This window comes from Brachycentrus maculatus, unplaced genomic scaffold, assembly GCF_059751285.1.
Source record: "Brachycentrus maculatus isolate JH-2025_06_01 unplaced genomic scaffold, ASM5975128v1 h1tg000175l, whole genome shotgun sequence".
Lineage (NCBI taxonomy): Eukaryota > Metazoa > Arthropoda > Insecta > Trichoptera > Brachycentridae > Brachycentrus > Brachycentrus maculatus.
In genome coordinates, this window is record NW_028280927.1 from 629774 (window position 1) to 653185 (window position 23412).

Below are 23412 nucleotides of genomic sequence, written 5' to 3' on the forward strand. Positions count from 1 at the left end.
GGCAAGTAGAAGGGTTGCTCCACAGCAGGCGGGATGGGGAGATCCAGCGGGATTGGGAGGAGCTCTGGTACAAGAACGGGGAGCGGTCGGTCTACAGACACCGTCCCAGGCACCTGCGGGCAGCTTGCAATAGTGTTCAGGGAGCAAGGAAATCTAGTTACCACACACTTTATAGATTACGGAAATTTGATGACCTTTGCGAACGCATGTTTTTCGATTTATTCAAATATCTAAAGTTTAAACCTTCAATCTTCTTTAGTTCTCTACAGATTTAAATAAGAATGCCACCGATAGTCTTGTGATTTTTCATTTTAATTTACTAGCCAATAATCACACATCGATCACGATTATCATGTGTGTTTTTTTTTTTAAATTTTAAATGTGAGTTCTCTCTATCAATGAGTATCGTTTTCTTTTAAAAAATTAGATACTTACTGTTAGAATATCTACATATTATTATAAATTAATGACTTCCTGCACAATAAAATCAGTTGCATTACAAAATCATTTATTTTATCCAAAAATAATTAGACTTTTATGCGTTTAGGATAATTGGATTCAGATGGCGAAATGAGTAGTAAAACAAGTGATCGTAATATTATCGAACCAATCAAAATATCAATTTATCCATTGAATATCAGAATAAATTATTAACCTTAAAGAATGGGAATCGACGTTCTACAGGAACTCCTTGGTGTGAGAATGGTATCCCTAAATGTCTCGTGAATGTGGACGTTATCTCGTGTCCGAAGACATTGACGGGTCCAGCAGCCGCGATGGTTCCCAGGGCTGAAGAAACCAGTGAAGATGGGGCGCTCTGGTAGGCACCCTGGCCTAGCACGGAGTTCTCCAAGGAGCCGCCAAACCTACCCAGGAGTGCGTTTCGTTTGAGGAAATGTTTTTCTCTGTGGTCTATGGCAACTGCGAGAGCGAACAACGAGAAGAAAATCTGCAAAAAATAATAAATCTATAACTGATGTCGATCCAGATGTGCCAAAAATATTAATGAATATTTTGCTATGAATTAATTCGTAAAAGATCCAATATTTTGGCTGCTATGAATAATAGTGTTATATTTTTATATTTTCTACTTAGTCCGCCTCATAATGTAATGGGATGCAGTGCTCTATGCACCATTGTGTGTGGATAAGAGTTAGAAGGAAGAAGAAATATTTTCTCCGGTTTCGTTGTTATCACTGAATTTTCAATTAAATTAATTAATTAAATAAATGATTAAACATGACATTTAGAGGAAATGAAGTTTATGTGATTAAAACTCTAATAACATGTTAATTAAGCAATTCATTTTGACTTATCATTATTCTCAAAACCACTGAAAATGGAAAATAAAATGAAAAAGTTTATGAGATGTACCTAATCAAATAAATTAAAGTAGTTTTGTGAAGACCGAAAACACGTTTTACTATGGTATCTTACCCATTAATTTAAGTTTTGAACCATGGGCTTAGGCCTCAACTATCGTCCAAAAAGCCACATGCTCCATAAACTTCAAATGTGAAATATGAGTGAAATCTAGTAAGCCATTTTACTACCGAATTAAATATTATATTATAGATTTAATATATATTTTTTAAAGTAAACATTGAGCGCCATTTTATTCTGACCGTTGATAGTCAGTCTGGGTTAGCTATGGCACCTATTAAAAACAAATCGAAACATTCATTAAACTATGATACTCTATCGCTTTATCAAAGGAGATATTCGATGAACCACAGATAATTCCTCACATAACAATGGTCCAATGTTTATAAAGAAAATATTAATATGAAAAATAAAAGTGTATTTTTTTAAACGCTTTAATATAATTTTTCAATCTTCCTGAACGAACTTTTTACTGAACTTTACATATTATTTTTGACATGTCAACATAAATAGAGAAGAATATGAAAGTCTAAGTATTTAAGGGTATTTGTATGTAAGTGATTATTATCTTTACATCCAGGATTCGCACCTCACATTCAAATTAAGGAGTTTCTGCTCAATAAAAAGCTTCTTTCATCTCACCAATAGGTATCTCTAGTGAAATTCTAGTAATTTAAGCACAATGTTTCGAAATTGGATCATATACACGTAAATAGAAGTTTCAAGAATTTGAGTAGTGTGATTGTCAATCATGGGTAGAATTAATTAATGTTATACGTGTGTAAAGTGATCACTTAAACCAGCCTATGACGGTAATAAAAACACAAATATTTCTAAATATTTCCCGTAAATACCCAGACTTCCATATGCTTCTTCATCTATATTGATATGTCAAAAAATAAATGGAAAAATAACTCCTATAGTTGGAGAAAAACCAAATTTGTGAACAAGTATTTGGACACACTCAAAATAATGTAAACTTTATTTTAGATTAAAAAAAAAGAGAAGTAAGAATGAAACATAGTTATGTGAAAATGCGGTTTGTTTTATATTTGTATTTTTTATTTTTAATAAATAAATAACTAATGATATGGTAAAAGTTAGCGACCAGCCTTAAATGGGCAGTTCCTTTGCAGATTACACTGCACACTGTATATGTATCATCTTGTTTATCTACTTACAATGGGCTTCATCGTATATGGAAGATTTCCTATTGAATAACTAAGTCACCTCAACACAACACGACACGACACGCACAGTGTGGTCAGAAAGTAATGCAACAAGTGAAAACTTCCGCAATACGACTACTATTTATAGCAGATTTTGAAATAATACTTGTTTTAATAACTTCTGACCCCCCCATTACTCCGTTGAACTAACTACTCTAGGGTGAATATTATTTCTGATTATAACGGTATTCAATTTTTGCCATCTTTAGATTTAGAGTAGGGTTGTGGTCCCGTGATTAGTGTCGCGGACTCTTAAGTCACAGTTTCTTGATTCGAACACACTCTATTAAAATTTTATACCTATTTCTAATAATGAGCCGCTTAGGCTCACAGAATAGTATGAAATTGAAATAATTGTGTAAATAATGAAAACACAAATATTTCTCTTCTTAAAAAATATTACTTTTTTGACATCTCATCAAAGATGAAGAAGAATATGGAAGTCTGGGCATTTACGGGGCTTACGACCGTCATAGGCTGGTTTGAGTGATCACTTTACACACGTGTAACATTCACCAATTCTACCCATTATTGACAACCACACTACTCAAATTCTTGGAAGTTCTATATATATGAACCAATTTAGAAACCTTGTTCATGAATCACTAGAACTTCACTAGAGACATCTATTGGTGAGATGTAAAGAAGCTTTTTATTAAGCAGAAACTCTTATATTAGTATGTGAGATCCGAATCCTGGATTATAATCACACACATGAGAAACGCCAGAAAATACCATTTTCATTTTTATTATTAAGCTTAATAATAAAAATGAAAATGTTATTTTCTGGCGTTTCTCATGTGTGTGATTATAATCCAGGATTCGGATCTCACATACTAATATAAGAGTTTCTGCTTAATAAAAAGCTTCTTTACATCTCACCAATAGATGTCTCTAGTGAAGTTCTAGTGATTCATGAACAAGGTTTCTAAATTGGTTCATATATATAGAACTTCCAAGAATTTGAGTAGTGTGGTTGTCAATAATGGGTAGAATTGGTGAATGTTACACGTGTGTAAAGTGATCACTCAAACCAGCCTATGACGGTCGTAAGCCCCGTAAATGCCCAGACTTCCATATTCTTCTTCATCTTTGATGAGATGTCAAAAAATAATATGAAAATAACTCCTGTAATTGGAGATAATCCAGATTTTGTGAACAAGTATTTGGACACACTTAAAATGTTGTAAAAAATATTACAGTAGGAACTTTCTTAACCAATGTTCATATAAATTTCTGAATAATCCTTTTTTCATTATTACAAATACCCATTAGTCACAAATGCTAACAACTGATAAAACTGCGTTACTTTCGTCTAGATTAATTTCGAAAAATCCGCCTTTGATAATGATTTCCCATTTTAATTGTTTCATTTTCTGCTACTCTTATTGGAATAACCGATTCCTTATCTATTTTTTATTATGATTTACAATCAAATAATGTTATGCTGTAAAAATAATTCCATATTTCTTTTGAAATCTTAGTACATACTTTATTAATTTCATCCCTTTAAAAATTTTAATAAGCTGCCCTCACTGAATATCCCTATGTCAAGGGAATATTTTACAAAAAAAATTAAAAAATTCATTTGTAATTTTTCTATCTAATCATCTAAGACATGGCCAAAATAGGTGTTTTTTAACTTCAATTTTTTAACAATTCATTAAGTTTACAAAATATTTATTTATTACTTACCAAAAAAAATTTATGAAAAACTTGTAAACAAATTGAATTTATTGAACGTGAATCATTTATGATTACGATAGTAAGTCATAAAAGTAGTCATAATACATCCCAGATAATGATTGCAATTTTCGCTTTATTGTGATACAAAACCGCTTATCTGAATGTCGTAATTTATGTCGTATTTGATGGTAAAAAATACATGAAAAATACTTTTTACTATGTGAAATAGGTGTAACATGAATAAATACTATCATCGTACTTAACTTTTAATATAATAAAGAATAATTATTTATTATCCTCGTAGATAGTTCACTGTCGTCATAGTTGCAGTCAATAGTTTTTTATTCTACCACAATTTGATTCCTATTTTCAAACATAAGTTACTTGAGCGTGCCATAAAATACTTTTAAGTTAAAACATTTAAGTATTTCATAAGAATATCTCTCTTTTATTAATTTTTAAAAAAAAATTCTTTTAGCATGCATCATTGTTCTCTAAAGTTGCTTTCCATGTCTTAAATACGAATCAGGATGATTTTTACATTAATATGAAAAAAATAACCATAACGAGCAGCACGTAAAAGTATTTTACATTTAGTCTTTGGTGTTCTATAATAAGCATTAATTAAAATTTAAAATATTTCGGTTTTTTTGTACTATCGTGTGGAAACCTTTCTTTTACGACATTTATTATTATTGTCAATGGTGAATCCTTTTAGGAAATCACCCGCAAACAGGTGAAAAAGGATGGGGAAGAAATTATATTAGCTATTGTCAACATCTGTAAGTAGCGAGTAAAAAAATACAAAATAATATGTTCATTAGAAATTTAACATAGATATTTTCAACAACAAAAAAATATACAATAATAATAAAACCCTTATCCGCACCCGAATGGTGCATAGGGCACTGTGTCATATAAACGCAGTGTTATCTTAATCGTTTACACATGAAGGAAAGGTAAAAAACAAAAAAATAGCATAACAAAAATTCGATGAATGTTTACTTTAATACTTTTCTCGACTTTACTTAAATGAAATTAATGAAATAATGTTTTAATGTAATTTTTCTGAATCTTTTTTATATTTTTCAATTTATAATATCTTTATATTGATTACCTCTTTCATAATTTGTAAGGTTAAATGCAAAAAAAAATGTAATATTTATATTGATGTGAAGAATAAGTATTTGCTTTGGCTAAGTACCGATTAAAACAAAAAAGTAGAAATTGTAAATTTATTATCACATAATGATAATTTTTATTATTATTTTATTTAAAAATGCATAACTCTTTTAATACCCTTACATTTTAGAAGTCCGAAGCAACTGTTTTATTTATTGCTGGGTGAAACTGTGCCAAATACAATAGATTAATGTATCGCTTTACTCAAACTTCATGGTACGATAAAGTGGTTTTCCATTACATTTTGGGTAAATATTTTTACTTCCCATTTTCTAAAAAATCAGAAAATGTCGTGTTTGTTTAAGAATGTTGATATAACTTGTTCTCTGTAAAATAGTTTAACTTGTTCTCTCATACAAAAATGTACTGTTAACTGATTATCGTAGAACTTGTATATCTATATCAACATTAATAAAATATATGTATATCGTAATTCCTTAAGCTATCTCTGTTCCGTCTACTGTATTGGATTGAATTAATATTCAGGTGCAATTAAAGTTGATCAGTAATAGTCATGTCACTTTATGAAGTGTCGTACAATTTATTATGCTGGCAAAGACTCTGGTTATGTTATGAAACTATTTAATTTGTTGATCTTAACAAATTCATCTCAGAATAAAACGATTATTGAAATACGAAGAGAGTAAAATCACTATGAAAATGAATTCACATTTTGGTGCTAACTTTTATATCCTCCAAAAATTTTATTTATGTTAATTGTATTTTTTATGTGCGTTAATTTTATTTTTTTTTATCTCTGCAAAAGAATACTACTGAGTTCTATTAACAATATTTTGAGTGTGTCCAAATACTTGTTCAAAATAATAATAATAATATTATGAGTTCTATTCATATTTTTCTTTATTTCCAATCAGCATGGAGTATTTTTTAAGTGAATGTCTTAATATTGACATATTGGCTATCGGTAAAATATATTTGTGTAAACCTCCATTTAATTTCCAGATCAATGAATTCGATTTACAGATGCATCAATATCAATATGTCAAGTAATTGCATTACGTAGTTTAAAATTAAGCTTAAAATAAATTATTTAATAAAAAAAAAACTTCTTCCATTTGTATTTGGTTTTTTTAATATCATAAATATAAGTGTAATTTTCTATTTATATAAAAATTATTTTATTTATAATAATTTTAAAACGTAAAAAATATAAATGCATAAAACGTTTTTCGATAACATGTTCAGTTTTAAAATGGAAATTTTAAAGCTATATATTTTCCTCTGAATTTATGTAGGTAAAGGGATTATTTTTTGAGTTGGTGAACATCTTGGGACACTTGCACGGTCCCACTATTATCTGGGCCATTTCGGAACTGATGCTCCGCATTTGGGTAGATTATTTGTGTATTTGAGTGCGTCATTTGTTCATCAGGATACGGAGGTGGCGCATTTGGGTACACCATGTGCTCGTTTGGATACATCATTTGTCCGTTTGGGTACTGCATTTGGGTATCTGGATACACCGTTTGTGCATTTGTGAACTGCATTGGTGCATTTGATTGATACGGCGATTGTAAATATGGATTTGGCATAGCGTGTGATTGAATTATATTCTTTGACACTAATGCGCTGTAATAATTCCTCACCACGACAATGAAGTAAATTTTCAATCCTGTAAATAAAAAATAACGTGGTATATATTTTTTTTGTAATTAAACAAACGTACAATTGTTTTGCGTTCGATAATGACAAATTTTAGATACCTGCAACCTTTATATTATTTATAAAAATGTGGAAGTCTGGACATTTACAGGGCTTACGACCGTCATAGGCTGGTTTAAGTGATCAGTTTACACACGTGTAACATTCATCAATTCTACCCACGATTTACAAGCACACTTAAATTCTTGAAACTGCTAAATATATCAAATTCGAAACACAGTATACGAGAGTTTACTAGAGACATTTATGGTGTATACATTCCTGCAAATGCCCAGACTTCCATATCCTTTTTAACATATGTTGAGATGTCAAAAATAATTGAATTTTTATTAAATTGTCGAAAAACTCAGTTCTAAATGTAAAATTCAAGTCAGCAAAACTATATTTAGTTTTGTTGACTTGACATTGTCCTTCCAGTTTGAATTTTTGAGGTCGAGATCTCTAAATATAATATAATATAATAATCTCTAAATATACCCCATCTCGATACATGTAATACACTAGACCCTCTCTTAACGGTCCCGACGCTTTAACCGGCCTCTTCTAAGAGTACCTCGGGCCCAAAATACAACAAAAAAATATTGGAGTGATGTGTGGTTTTTTCCGGTACATAATTTTTACAATTTGTAATTGTATTTCATTTTAAATGTGTTTTTCACTACCTCCTCTTTAACCGGCTTTTTTTGCTATCCGGCCCCGGGTCGGTCCCCTCAAGGCCGGTTAAGAGAGCGTCTACTGTACTATAAAAATGGTTATTGTCTTACCTGGGTAAATTATAGCGTAACATATTCCAAGAATACCACTTTCACTTTCATCATCCGCAAAACACAGTACCGCGTATATGAAAGGGCATATCATGTTGACAAGTATACTAATTATCGAGAAAAAATTCCATGTCACTAAGAGTGATGTGTATTCCTAAAAATCGATACAATGTACATATTAGGTTAATTATAATAATCTGTAACAACTTTATTGACATATATTTCACAGTTTGGGATTATTGGATACAGTGGTTCGAGCGAGGCACTTTAAAATACAGTGGAACACCTCATGTTTATTTATTTTATTAACATAAATTGTATACATTCATTTAAATCACAATTTTAAATATATTTTACAAAGACCCACCAAGCCACCTTGTATGTTTTGTCGGTAGAGTTCTTTTTGAATATATTTTATGGTTTTAACAAATTTTAACCTAATACACACAAAACAGAGAGAAAAATTAAGAATTTACAATTTTCATAAAATAAACTCATAACGACCATAATTCGTACTAGAATTTTACTCGTTAAGCGAAACTTTTTTTGACTAGCACCCCGGCTCTAAAGTCCCGGCTCACAACTGAATGTCGTGAAAAAATGATTTGAAAAAATCTTTTCTCTGTAACTCATGCGAAAAGTCGCTCGTTAAGGGAGCAACTTTTTCCCATTTTTTCTGCTCGCTAAGCGAATAACTCAAAGTTCTGATATAAATCTCTTAATCGCAGGACAACACACTCAGGACACACAAAGCACCTATCGCTCACTCCTTTCAAGAACGTCATTAATCAAAACTCGTCAATTTTCAGTTGTGGATTTTTTTCGAAATGCCCTGAAAATGTACTATATCCCAGCAAAAGAGGCATATTTTTAACTTAATATTTACCCGCTACAGGGTAGAAAGTGTTGTTTTTGCATTTTGAAGAAAAGGTATTGTTTAAATATTTTTTTAAGTATACTAAATATTTTTCAAATGGAGAAAAAACCTTCAGGTTTTACCTAAAAAGATCTGTTGCACAGTAAAAAGTTCAGTAAGTGGCTTGATATTTATCTTTAATACATTGTATTATATTTAAAATCGTTCTCCTGAAAAATGAAGTTTTTTGATTTATGACGATCTTAAAAGGAGTGAGCAAAGTGTGAAAAGTAATCACTAATTAATCAATAATTGATATTTATTTTTAATACGTTTCATTATATTCTTAAACTTTAAAAACAAGTTTTTTGAAGTCTCCTGAAAAATAAAGTTTTTTATTGAATGAGCGCTATGTATAATAAACTGCATAAAATAAATGCAGAAACAAATCAAACATTTCATCAAAGGAACATTGAATATAACTTAGTAAAGTCGTATGGCCTTCACCCACTATCAACAAAGATAGCGAAACTATTTAAGTATAAGAAAGACCTGTCAATAAATGGATAGGACTTGTGTAAGTCGCGTTATTCCCCACATGTCATCCATGATTGCATGACTCTTGACAGACAGTAACGAAAAATAACAGACAGTAATTTTTTAAGTATTTTAAAATGTATCATCGACACGGGAAATCCCAGTAAGGATTAAAATATATATACACACACACACACACACACACACATATTTATATTAATATGTATAAAACTAACTATCTAACCACTTCCCCGCAGGGGCAGGTAGAGAGAATCGAACCCCACACCACTCTATCTTTGCAAGCATTCTTCGCCTCTTCTCTTGGTATATTCATGCATCTCCTCATACATGCCCGACGATTATTACGACTCCTGACCCGGCCGCTTTCAAGTATTTGACATACTGACTGTGCCAAGTTTTCCTCGGTCTTCCTCTGCTTTTTTTTCAACTATTCGCCTCATAAATTTGTTTAACCGTTCTTTCCTCACTCATACGTTCCACATGTCCAAACCATCTCAACACATCTTTCTAAATATATTATATTCGTTATTCATTGTTATTAATTCTTCGTTATCCATTCGATCCACATACCACCTGAAAGAACTTAATCTTTTCAACTATCCCAAATTCAGCCTTAGATTCCTTTCTTCATTTTTTAATTCTGTCATACAACGTTTTTTCCACACATTCGTCTTAGGGAGCGCAACAGAATATGTAATATCAGTTACTTAATCTTCCTCAAACCCTCATCCGCACCCAACGGTGCATAGGGCACTGCGTTATATAAACGCAGTGTTATCTTGATCATTAACACATGAAGGAATGGTGATCAGCCCTCCTCCTCAGGTACCAGTCCAGGGTAGTATTGAATAAATATTACAGTGAAAAACTGTGATATTTATTCAATAGTACTCCCCCCTCCCCCCCCCGGGAATCGAACCCGGGACCTCCAGTACAGTAGTCGAGCATGCTGACCGTCCATTATCATCCTCTCTGCAATGAAAATATCAGTTTACATGGTTATAAAATTAATTTCCGATACCTTGACTATTCCAATGAGTAGCATTATATCCATTAATATCGCGATGGCACTAAATAATGCTAATGCGATGAATACTCCTACAAAAGAGCTCACGTTGTCTATTTCTCTGCTATCTTCATCCTCAATTCCAGTTACTAATACCGATGTCAGTATTAACATAATCCATGCAATAGCCTGAAAACAAAAATACGAGTATTTCATAATTAATATCAAACCTTTCAATCCTTAGATCTCAAATTTGCAATTAAGGAGCTTGCGAAGGATAGATCAGACGTCGTATCGCCATTGCCAAAAGTGCAATACCTAGAGCTAGACAAAATCTGGAAAGATCGGAGTATGAGCAACAACACCAAAACGCTTGCCAGGATTTGGTCCACTTTTTTTTTGTATATGCTGTTGAAACATGGACCATAAAAGAGGCAGAAAGGAGAAAATTTTACGCATTTCAAATGAGTTGTCCACTTGCAAACCACGTTATGTTAAAAAATCAAGTTTTTTGGCCAATGGCGGCAATCGGTAGAAGATTAAATCTTCTACCGATTTGAACCTTTTTGAGAGATATTTGAAAGTGAACTGTACATCGGCATAGCGAGTTTTGCAAGAGTATTGATTTTTCTATTCCAATTTATTTCTAACTTAACGAGTTTTGGCAGATTTGTCAAACATGACGTTAATATTCTAGATTTTCCACCGATTGGCGCCATTGGTTAAAAACCTATTTTTTTTTAACAAACCGTGGTTTGCAAGTGGACTGCTCAAACGTGGCTTTGGAGGCTTATGCTCTGAATCCCATGGACAGTTAGACGCACCAACTAGTCCATTTGGCAGGAGTTACACTGGATGGCTTGACTCCAGTCAGTGTCTGTAAACGACCGACTCTTCAGTACTTTAGACTCATTGCTCGTGTCAATGAGGATAGCCTGGAACGACTGGTCGTGATTGGTGAAAAGAGAGAGAGAAAGATCCCCATAAGATGGACCGATCAAGGCAGTAGCAAGCGTCTCGGTGGTTGGAGCGCTACGTGCAGCGCAGTCAAGGGATAACTGGAGAAAGACTTTGCTTCGACAGGGGTCACAACTTTACTACTACTACTACTATCATCACGCCGTTTCCTCGCAGGGGTAGGCAGAAACGATGGAACGCCACACTCTTCTGTCCTGACATACAGTCCTCGCCTCCTTCACATCCATACATCTAGTCATACATGCCCTCCGATTACACAGACTTTTGACACCGCCAGATTTTAGGTTCTGATTGATCTAATAGTGCCAAGTCTTTTTCGTTAGTCCTCGTTCTGTTTTCCGCCACATATATTTTCTAAGTCATTCTCTCGCTATCCATTCGCTCCACATGTCCATACCACCGTAAAGAACAACTTTAAATATATATATCTATAATGTGACAGTCTTTTTTTTAATACATCAAATAAATTTTACAAAGGATACGTACCAAATCAATAATTCCTATCATTAAGGATCCATTTTTTAAACTCATCCCAAAGCAGCATCTTCGCATTCTGCACATTTTGATTTTTATGTTTCACTGAAAACTTAAATATGTATGTAAACTTATGTACACACATATACACAACAAATAATTATTATCACATTTGATGACTACGAACGGAAATAGTTTCTTCGCTTTTTATAGAACTATAGTGTTTATTGACTTTGTGGGATAACATGACAACGTCTTTAACATTCGTTTGATAATGCCCTAACAAGGTGAAACAATTGTCACAATACAAAAAATCTGTGTTTGATTTAAAATTAATGCATAAAAAAAAGGAAATATATTACTTTACCTAAAACATGGATTAGATTTTTACTGGAAAATGATATAACTATAGGTATATGTCTTCAACATTCGTTTGATAATGCCCTAACAAGGCGAAACAATTATCACAATATAATTTTTATGTGTTTTTGTTAATAAAATACAACTTAGTAGACTCAAAAAATATGTGTTTGATTTAAAATAAATAAATAAAAAATAGAAAAAATAAAAAAAAGGAAATATATTACTTTACCTAAAACATGGATTAGACTTTTACTGGAAAATGATATAACTATAGGTATATATTTTTTATGTCGGAAAAAAATATGCTGCATTAATAAAATTTATTAATTCATCGAGTAAATAAATGGAATAAGCATAATGAAAATTTTAATTGAACCTATTTCTATTACACTTGATATTGTTCTAATTTACATTTAAAATTGTATATTTAAGATTGTTCAAATTTATGTTTAAAATTTGACGTCCACCTCCGTAGTGTAACGGTCAGCACGCTCGGCCACCGTTCTGGAGGTCCCGGGTTCGATTCCCAAGGGGGGTAAAATAAATATAAGTGATTTTTTCACTTTAATATTTATTCAATATTACCATGGACTGGTACCTGAAGCGGAGGGCTGATCACCTTTCCTTCATGTGTATGTAAAACGATCAAGATAACACTGCGTTTATATGACACAGTGCCCTATGCACCATTCGGGTGCGGATAAGGGTTTTATTAAATTATTATATTTAAAAACAGAAATAATTTTCGGTTCAGGATTTTTCGCGGTTTCAACAAATTCTCAAAAATTATCAAATCGACAACCGCCACTCAATCTCAGCTTTATGAAAAAGTTTTTTATGTTTAAACCACATATCACAAACATGAAAATTATCACCAAAACGTTAAATCATGTGTTTCTACTTTTACAAAGCACACAAAATTAACCAATTAGTATTATAGTATGCATCACACAATAACAAAAAAATGATGTTCACCTCTCTGCCAACTTGTTAGAATAGAACCAAACATAAATGTTTTCTCGGCAATTTTTATTTATTGTTTATATACCGCGGTTCTAAATAATTAATCTTATCTGTGTGTTAGATAACATTTTATCATGGATTAGAGAACATCATTGCCAAGTAAACTTGTCTGTGGATTGTCCTAGTATCCACAGACAAGTTCACTTTTTTCCGACATACTCAATGTATGAATTGGTGAAATTACGGAAACATTGGAATCCCGGAAAACCGAAATCCCAGGAAATCGGACAAGATTTTAAAGAAAAGTATTTGTAGGAAAACACCCAAAGACCGAAGAAAACATTTATTATTACATGAAATTATTATATAACTAACTAACCATCACACCGCTTCCCCGCAGGGGTAGGCAGAGAGAATAGAACGCCGCACCACTCTGTCTTTGCAAACATTCTTCGCCTCTTCCACGTTCATGCATCTCCTCATACATCCCCGCCGATTGTTACGCCTCCTAACCTGACCACTTTCAAGTATTTGGCATACCTGATCGTGCCATGTTTTTCTCGGTCTTCCTCTGCTTCTTTTCCCAATAACATTCGCCTCATAAATTTGTTTAACCGTTCTTTCCTCGCTCATTCGTTCTACATGTCCAAACCATCTCAACACACCTTTCTTAATTTTATCGATAATGCTCATCTCAGCTTTGCATTATTTCCTTATTTCACTATTATATATCATTATTATATCTGAAACCTAATTTTGTTAAAAATATTGGAAAGTTAATAAAGTATACAGAACTGCACCTGTATTGATACTCAAGTACTGTATAATATAGATTGAAATTTAAAAAAAGTTCTTAATAAAGTAACATATCGCTCACTCCTTTCAAGAACGTCATAAATCAAAAAACTTGATTTTTCATGACAACGTTTTCAAAGTTTAAAAATATAATACAATGTATAAGAAATAAATATCAAGCCACGTATTGAACTTTTTACTGTGCAACAGATCTTTTTAGGTAAAACCTGAAGTTTTTTTCTCCATTTGAAAAACATTTAGTATATTTAAAAAAATAATTAAACAATGCCTTTTCTTCAAAATGCAAAAACAACACTTTCCGCCCTGTAGCGGGTAAATATTAAGTTAAAAATATGCCACTTTTGCTAGGATATAGTACATTTTCTGGGCATTCCGAAAACATGCACAACTGAAAATTGACTATTTTTGGTTTATGGCGTACTTGAAAGGAGTGAGCGATATGGTATACCTTAATAGGAACAACGTCATATAATAGGTACTAGGTACTTACAACATTTTTAATGGGTCCAAATACTTGTTCACAAATCAGGATTATTTCCAATTAAAGGAGTTATTTTTTATATTACTTTTTGACATCTCAACATAGATGAAGAAGAATATGGAAATGTGGGCATTTTACGGGGCTTACAACCGTCATAGACTGGTTTTAACCAAGCCCAGACCTCCATATTCTTCTTCATCTGTATATATTTTTTAAAATAATAATAATAGTACGTACTTCATTAGCATTAGAGAGAATGAACAAGTAAGAACACATTGTTAAGTACTAAGATGTCAATTTAGTATTTTATATTGTACAGGGTGTCGTAATAAGAAATGGAATTAGAAATTATTGAAAAACAAGGAAATTATTTTTAAAATTTCATATTTTGGTATTTAAAGTTTTGTAATGTATTTCTAAAGAACGTGTAGAAATTTAGTGTGGAAAATTGTTTCTAATTAAACCACTTATTTAATGAGGAATTTTGCATCGCCCATAATATTCTTGACATGAAGTTGAGATTTCACATAACCTCAAACTTTAAGTAGTGCTGATTCCTCCGAAACTTGCCATAACTTGGTGTGGTCATTGGGCCGATTCGTCATTACAGTTCTCCACAAACAAAATCCACGTTGCTTCGAATTAAAAATATATTTATTTATCTTAAAACATTAGAATTAATTAATATTTAACCATTGTTGACATGTCTAAAGGTTGGGATTGATGCGTATCTTGTTGAGACATTTGAACGGTGGCATTAACAACTGGGGCATTTTGGAACTGATTTGCGTTTGGGTACGCCATTTGCGCGTTCGGGTACGCCATTTGAGCATTTGGGTACGCCATTTGAGCATTTGGGTACGCCATTTGAGCATTCGGATACGCCATTTGACCATTCTGGTACATCATTTGCGTATTCTGGAACTGCATTGGTGCATTTTGTGGGTACGGCGTTTGTAAATATGGATTCGGCATTATGTTTGGAATAGCGTGCGGTTGAATTATATTCTTTGATGCTACTTCACGAAAGTAGTTATTTACCACGACTATGAAATATGTTTTGAACCCTGTAAAAAATACGTACATACAAACCATATTTTTTAATAATTATAATAATAATAAATATAATAAATATTGTATAAGTTTAATAATATAATAAGTAGTGTTCTGCATTTCTTAAAAATATAAAAATTCAATGATCCATATCTCGTAACTGACATTTATATATATATATATATATATATATATATATATATATATATATATATATATATATATATATATATATATATATATATATATATATATATATATATATATATATATATATATAGATATATATATATATATATATATATATATATATATATATATATATATATATATATATATATGTGTGTGTGTGTGTGTGTGTGTGTACTGTGAAACTAATAAGCATATAAAAATGTTTTAAAAATCTTTGCATTCAAATACGTGCTAGATTGTATACCTATACAGAAATGTGGAAGCTGTTTTTCTGGGAAGCTTTTATTTTCAAACAGCTTTTTGCGGCACACACAATTCCTAACATTATGGCAAACAGCGTGGATCTTCTGCGACACTGCTGTCATTTAGCATTTTGACTAAATAAAAAATCAGAGATTTTAAATATTTATATTACAAGCATTGTAAAATTATACATTTTTAACAAACATTAGAAATATGTGCTTACTGTTTTCTATCAATCCAATTTAACCAGACTGAGATATGACAACCATGTCCGCCCCGTAGTGCAATGGTCAGCACGCTAGGCTACCGTTCAGGATGTCCCGGATTCTCAGGGGGGGTCAAATAAATATAAGTGATTTTTTCCTTCTTCTTTTACCATTTTTAAAAATTCTGTTTCATTTTTATTTCCGATAACTAAGTGGAATTGAATAAAAAACTAATGACATATCGCTCACACCTTTCAACAACATCATATATACCAAAAACTTGATTTTTCAGGACATCGTTTATAGAGTTTAAGAATATAATGAAATGTATTCAAAATAAATATCAAGCCACTTATTGAACTTTTTACTGTGTAAAAGATTTTTTTAGGTAAAACTTGAAGGTTTTTTCTCTATTTGAAAAATATTTAGTATATTTAAAAAAAAATAATCAAACAATACCTTTTCTTCAAAATGCAAAAACAACACTTTATGCCCTGTAGCGGGTAAATATTAAGTTTAAAATATGCCGCTTTTGCTGGGATATAGTACATTTTCACTACTGAAAATTGACGATTTTTTAAATATGACGTTATTGAAAGGAGTGAGCGATATGATTCATTCGTCAGGTACGAGATATGAGATCACCCCCGATATAAACAACAATGTGTTACATAAATAGATGTTATCTTACCAAAATAAATTGCAGCGTAGAATATTCCGAGAATACCATATCCAGTTTCACCGTCTAATAAATTCATTATTCCAAATACAATAGGGCATATAGTGTTGAAAAATAATGCCAATACAGAGAATGAAACCCATACTACTATCAGTGGGGAATATTCCTGAAATTATTCAATAATAATTAATTCAGCATTGTTTGGAAAGCATCTGAAAAATTATGATGGATTCGATGTTTTAACCTGTATTTAATAATATAACTCAAACTTATTTTGCAGTTAACAAGTCACCATTACTTAATCGTTGGTTATTAGTTGACTTTTCAATAACAAAGCGTTCGACCATCTCTTACAATTGACGCATATACAATAGCAATTTCAGGCCTGATTGTCTGATAATCGCCCAGTTAAGCTAAAAACAATAGCGTAATAAAATATGCCAATTTAATATTAGAAAAAATTGTTATTTAAATGAAACACTATCGCCATCAAAATATGATCTGCCATATCGAACTTTGGATCATACATACATGTTGGATCATACATTCACTGCATTAAAATACCCCATAAACAGTTTTGGGGTGTTTTAATGCCATGGCGGATCAAAGAGATGCACATCAGAGCCAAAACGCTTCCTCCAATATTTGATGTGAGGTTAAAGTTAATAAGAAAATGATACAACATAAGCAAAAAGATTTTAATGATATTTCTGAGGCGATTTTTCAGAATTATTAAACTAGCGATATTGGATGCACAAGAATTACAGTAGGAAAAACTAATAAATCCATCTAACATTTCCTTTTAGTTTCCACCAACAACGAAAATACTACCAGGGAAATATAAATCAGACAAAATTCACCACAGAAGCTTCAAAGCTTAAAAAGAAACAAATAACGATCCTAACCAGGACCTTGACAAGACACTGTAGACTGAGGAATCACATGACAAAAATTGGACTACATGACTCGCCAGTCTGCAGATTTTGAATGGAGGATAAAGAAATACCAATCCACATTCATTATAACTGTGACGCATTCGCTCGCAAACGAAGTCACATCCTTGGAGGACCACTAATTGACTCTGAGAAGGTTAAGCTCTTACCACCAAGACAGGTCGTGAGCTACATGACTCATGTAGGTCTTGAGAGTGAGCTATGACACAGAGGGAGGTCACAATAGACCAACTATGGTCGTCGTGACATAAGGGATGCAAGATCCCTTGACCTCATATTTATAAATAAATAAAAATGTAGGTATAAACAGATTTTGCATAGATGCTAGAAGATAATAAATATAGCCTTGAGAGATGGTACCTCCTACATAAGGACTATGACCAGTTCAATAAGTAATCAATTCCTGCAGGCTGAATCTAATAGTATATCTAGCTTAGTGGATATTAGTGAAAACTTAAGTTATTAATGCAGTGACTAAAAAAATATTATTTCCATCATTTTGAGTGTATCCAAATACTTGTTCACAAATCTGGATTATCTCCAATTATAAGAGTTTTTTAAATATACTGGTACCTGAAGCGGAGGGCTGATAAGCTTTCCTTTGTGTGTTAACGATCAAGATACCACTTCGTTTATAAAATGCAGTGCCTTATGCACCATTGGGGTGCGGATAAGGGTTTGAAGAAGAATAATGTTTCTATCATACCTTCACTACTCCGATGATAAGCACTATATCCATGAGGATGATGATGGCGCTAACACATGACATCGCGATGTAAAGGCCTACGTAGTTGTTCGTATATGAAATCTCTATACTGCCAATGTAGTCCCAGTGAACGACAGTCGCCAATATCGTTGATGTTATGAACATGGCCAAAGCAACAATCTGGAAAGGAAAATAATTTTTTTTTAAACTATTTAAGTCAAATAGGAAGAGCAGCCTAATTTTTAATTTAAGTAGTCACTGTGTCACTGTCTGTCTCTATAGTGTAATAGTTAGGGGCAGTGGTGGGATTCAGCCCGTTCGCACCGGTTCGCTAAAACCGGTGCCTTAAATTCTTAGGGTGAAGATTGACCAGAGCATTTCGTCGTAACGTAATGTCGTAACATTGCTCGCGGCGAGCATCAGCGAGCATCCGAAACTATGGATGGAGCGCTCGGCTCGCTGTACTGACCATGCAAATACTGGCATCGTAACGTGTAGAGTTACGACGAAATGGCTCCGGTCAGTCACCACCCTTGGAGTTCGCCGAACCGGTCCTTAACCCTTTGTTGTCACACAATATTCCAATTGAGATCAAATTGTGCGAATTCAATCAACTTTTCCGTTACGAACTTGACATTAATGATTTCCGCGAGACATAGAAACTTTCCCTACTATTATAATTGAAGCATTCTCAATTGTTATGTGAATGTTCTGTTTATGAGCAGAATAAAAAACAAATAAATGAATAAATGTAAAAACTATTTTTTATAAGGGTTGGGGCAGTACCTAAAGGGCGAACCGGTTCTTGAATTTTTTTAATCCCATCTCTGGTTAAAGTTTAGCTGCCGTGCTGGAGGCCCTGGGTTCGATTCCCGCAGGCGACCCCCCGGGTCAAAATAATATTTATATTTTAAAATTACAATAATAATAACATAAGTGATTTTTCACTGTAATATTTATTTGACATTATCCCGGACTGGTCAACTGAATCGTAGAATTCATCAGATTGTCTTCATGTAAGTAACGATCAAAATGATATTTCATCAATATGATGCAGTGTCCTATGCACCATCGGGTGCTGATAAAGGTTTAAAAAAGGAAGAGTCATTTTCAGTCAGATTTTTAGCGTTGCAATGTTTATCATTAAGGCGAGATAGTCGATACCCCGCACTTATAAAACAGGATGCAAGTTCTGCAATAAGGATATATTATTTATTGATTTGGCATTAACTTTGTGGAATCACACACTGATTATTAAAAATTAAACCCTTGTATTAGGCCACTAATTGAGTTTTATTTCATTTCACTCGACTAGTTTCGAAAACTGCAGATGTTTTTGGTTTCTGTCAGCGAAAACAAATGTAGTTTTCGAAACTAGTCGTGTATAATGAAATCAAACTCAATTAGTGGCCTAATACAAGGGTTTAATTTTTGATAATCAGATTATTTTTTGACATCTCATCAAAGATGAAGAAGAATATGGAAGTCTGGGCATTTACGGGGCTGACGACCGTCATAGGCTGGTTTAAGTGATCACTTTACACATGTGTAACATTCACCAATTCTACCCATTATTGACAACCACACTACTCAAATTCTTGGAAGTTCTATAAATATGAACCAATTTAAAAACCTTGTTCTTGAATCACTAGAATTTCACTAGAGACATCTATTGGTGAGATGTAAAGAATCTTTTTTACTAAGCAGAAACTCTTATATTAGTATGTGAGGTCCGAATCCTGGATTAGAATCACACACATTAGAAACGACAGAAAATACCATTTTCATTTTTATTATTTAAGCTTATAATTTGACCAGATAATTTATTTACAACATTTTGAGTGTGTCCAAATACTTGTTCACAAAATCTGGATTATCTCCAATTACAAGAGTTATTTTCACATTATTTTTTGTCAAAAAATAATATGAAAATAACTCCTGTAATTGGAGATAATCCAGATTTTGTGACAAAGTATTTGGACACACTCAAAATGTTTTAATAATCAGAATGTGATTCCACAAAGATAAAATATATTATAAAGATACTGATATATTAATTATTGATTTGGCATTAAGCCAAATCAATAATTAATATATCAGTATCCTTGTTGCAGAACTTGCATCCTGTTTTATGTACAGTTTATGGAAGACTAATGTTGGACGGTACGATACCTACGTCTAAACCGCAATTATCTATCTAATCAACTAGCTACCTCACATATATAAAATAGCACCCAGTCAGGGATCAAAATGAATGAACTGAAAAAAAATACTTTAGGAAAGATAGTTGAGTGATAAGTTATATTTTCTCTTTTTTTCCTTTAAACATGCTTCCAATCATGTTTTTTCTTTTTATATGCCTATTTTCTGCACCTTTTATTGCTTAATAATTTTCAGTTTGTCCTGTGTTTTCTTATTTGTTACTTTTTTATCTGTTTTTCAGGTTTGTCAACATGTCCAAAATGAGTGATGAAAATTACTCATCGGGATTATTATATGCGTATGCAATAGGTTTAAACAAATAAATAAATAAATTTATTCCATCGTACAAAATAAAAATTTAATTATTAAATTTAAAATTAATATTATTTTAAATACATACCAAATCACATATTCCTATTATGAAAGTTCCCTTTCTTAGGCTCATCCCACAGCAGCATTGTTGCATTCGACACATTTTAATATTTTTTAACTGAAAATAAAAATAAATCAGTATATAACATCTAATGACACAAAACGACATATTAAACACTTCATTTTTCCTTGAAGTAAAAAAAAAATCAATCCGAAATCCATTTTTCAACCACCCTTAAATATTTCAAGAAAATTTATTTACATTTCGTTGAACAGCAAACTGAAAATTAATTGTTCAATTATTATTAAACGCTCATTTTAAAATACCTGTTAATATTATATCATATGATATAGCAATTAAAAATAGGTTTGGTTGGCCAAATTTATTCAATACAAACGTATTAAGGTAGTATTTTACGTAAATGGTGCTAAGTAAACTATCCAAAATTAATGTATATATTGGGTTGATGCAAAAGTTTTGACCGTTTTTTACATATAATTTTTTAATTTTTTTTTTCTTGTGTATTATTTATTTAATAAATTATATAATTTCCATCAGTTGTAAGAACCTTCTCCCATCTTTCTATCAACTTATTAATACCAGTAGTATAAAATTCCGTGGATTTTAATGCGAAAAATGAAGTAAGGGATGTTTTTACCTGCTCTATTGAATAATTTTTTTCATCATTTAAATTTTTTTGCAGTGATCGGAATAAATAAAAATCAGAAAGAGCAAGATCTGGAGAATACAGTGGATGCTTGATAACATCCCAATTTAACTCATTTAGCTTGTGTTGGGTCATCATAGCCACATGTGGTCGCGCGTTGTCGTGATGAAACACTGCCCCTTTTCTGTTTACCAATTCTGGTCTATCTTTTTGAAGGACCATGTTCAATTTGGATAATTGCTGACAATATCGTTCTGCTGTACTTGTCTTATCGTGTTCCGAGAGTTCAAAATACACAATACCCTTATTATTCCACCAAACACAAAGTATAACTTTTTTTATGGATTTCGGCCTTCGAAGTTGTTAATGGGGCTTGTCCAGGTATAGTCCAATGTCTTTTTCTTGTCACGTTGTTGTACACGACCCATTTTTCATCTCCCGTCACCAAACAATTCAAAAAAGGTTCATGTTTTTGTCTCGCACTCAAAGCAACGTGCGTTGAAACACGATCCAATAAATTGGCAGCCGACAATTGATGAGGTATCCAAACGTCGTACCGCGAAACCATTTCCATACGCTTCAAATGTCTTAATGCGATTGTTTGGTTTACTCCCATCATTGACACAATATCCCTGATGGTTAGACGTGGATTGATGTCAATTATGACTTTTAATTCGTCGTCATCAGACTTCAATGGCCGCCCGGTACGTGGTTTATCAATGAGTGAAAAATCTCCAGATCGGAATTTTGCAAACCATCTTCGTACCTGTCGAACTTTGATGACATCTGCTCCATACACTTCACAAATGTTTTTGGTTGCCACACTCGCGGTATTGTCTTTACGGAATTCATAAAGTAAACAATGACGTAAATGCACTTTATTGAACGACATTTTGAAAAAATACAAGGGGTTATTACTGTACTCTGGCCAGGCCAAAACTGAATAGAAAGTAGAGGGAAAGCATCCTTTATACAATGGAATCATAAAAAAGAAGATACTATTCATAATTTATGAAAAAAATTTTTTTTACCTGGGATCATAAAAAACGGTCATTACTTTTGCATCAACCCAATAACACAACGGTATTCTTTAAAGTAATATCCGAGTGAGTATGTGTATACATATATATATATATATATATATATATATATATATATATATATATATATATATATATATATATATATATATATATTTAAATATATATACATATACCAAGAATTTAATGTCATTATTTTGAGTAGTAGCAGATTTCTAGATGATGAGTAATACGTAAGTAATATTTCAACATGGCATTAAGTGAAAGGAATTAAACAATAAATATTTGCATCGATTTCATATATTTTCACCACTTTGACTCTTTTCCGTAAAATTTTCACCAACGCTATTAACGTAAATGTCCTTTTCTTTCAGTTAATCTAATCGAAATAAATAACCGCTTAAAAAAATCGATGAACGATTTTCACCAAACTGGAATCAACTATAATTTGCCGGAAAAAGTCATCTTTTGTATATCAGTACACCCTTCAGTAACTACCTGAATTATTAATTATATTATTATAGATTATAATTCGTTTTTTTTTAATGATAATATACATAGTTTCGTATTTACTCGTAATAATTTTAAAGCAAAGTACAACTTTAATATTATAATAAATAAAATAAAATATGTTACAATAACAAGATGACAAATCACTTTCGGTCCAAAATTCAAC

The 23412-nt window shown here is 32.0% G+C and overlaps 1 long non-coding RNA gene across 1 annotated transcript; it reads right to left on the reverse strand.

Moving 5' to 3' along the window:
* Nucleotides 1-16817: 16817 nt before the first annotated feature.
* LOC148308144 (uncharacterized) lies at nt 16818-21144 on the reverse strand. The gene is made up of 3 exons (XR_015837710.1): nt 21057-21144; nt 18455-18634; nt 16818-16961 (listed from the first exon to the last, which is right to left on the reverse strand). It is a non-coding gene; the product is annotated as an uncharacterized LOC148308144 (long non-coding RNA).
* Between the last annotated feature and the right edge of the window lie 2268 nt (nt 21145-23412).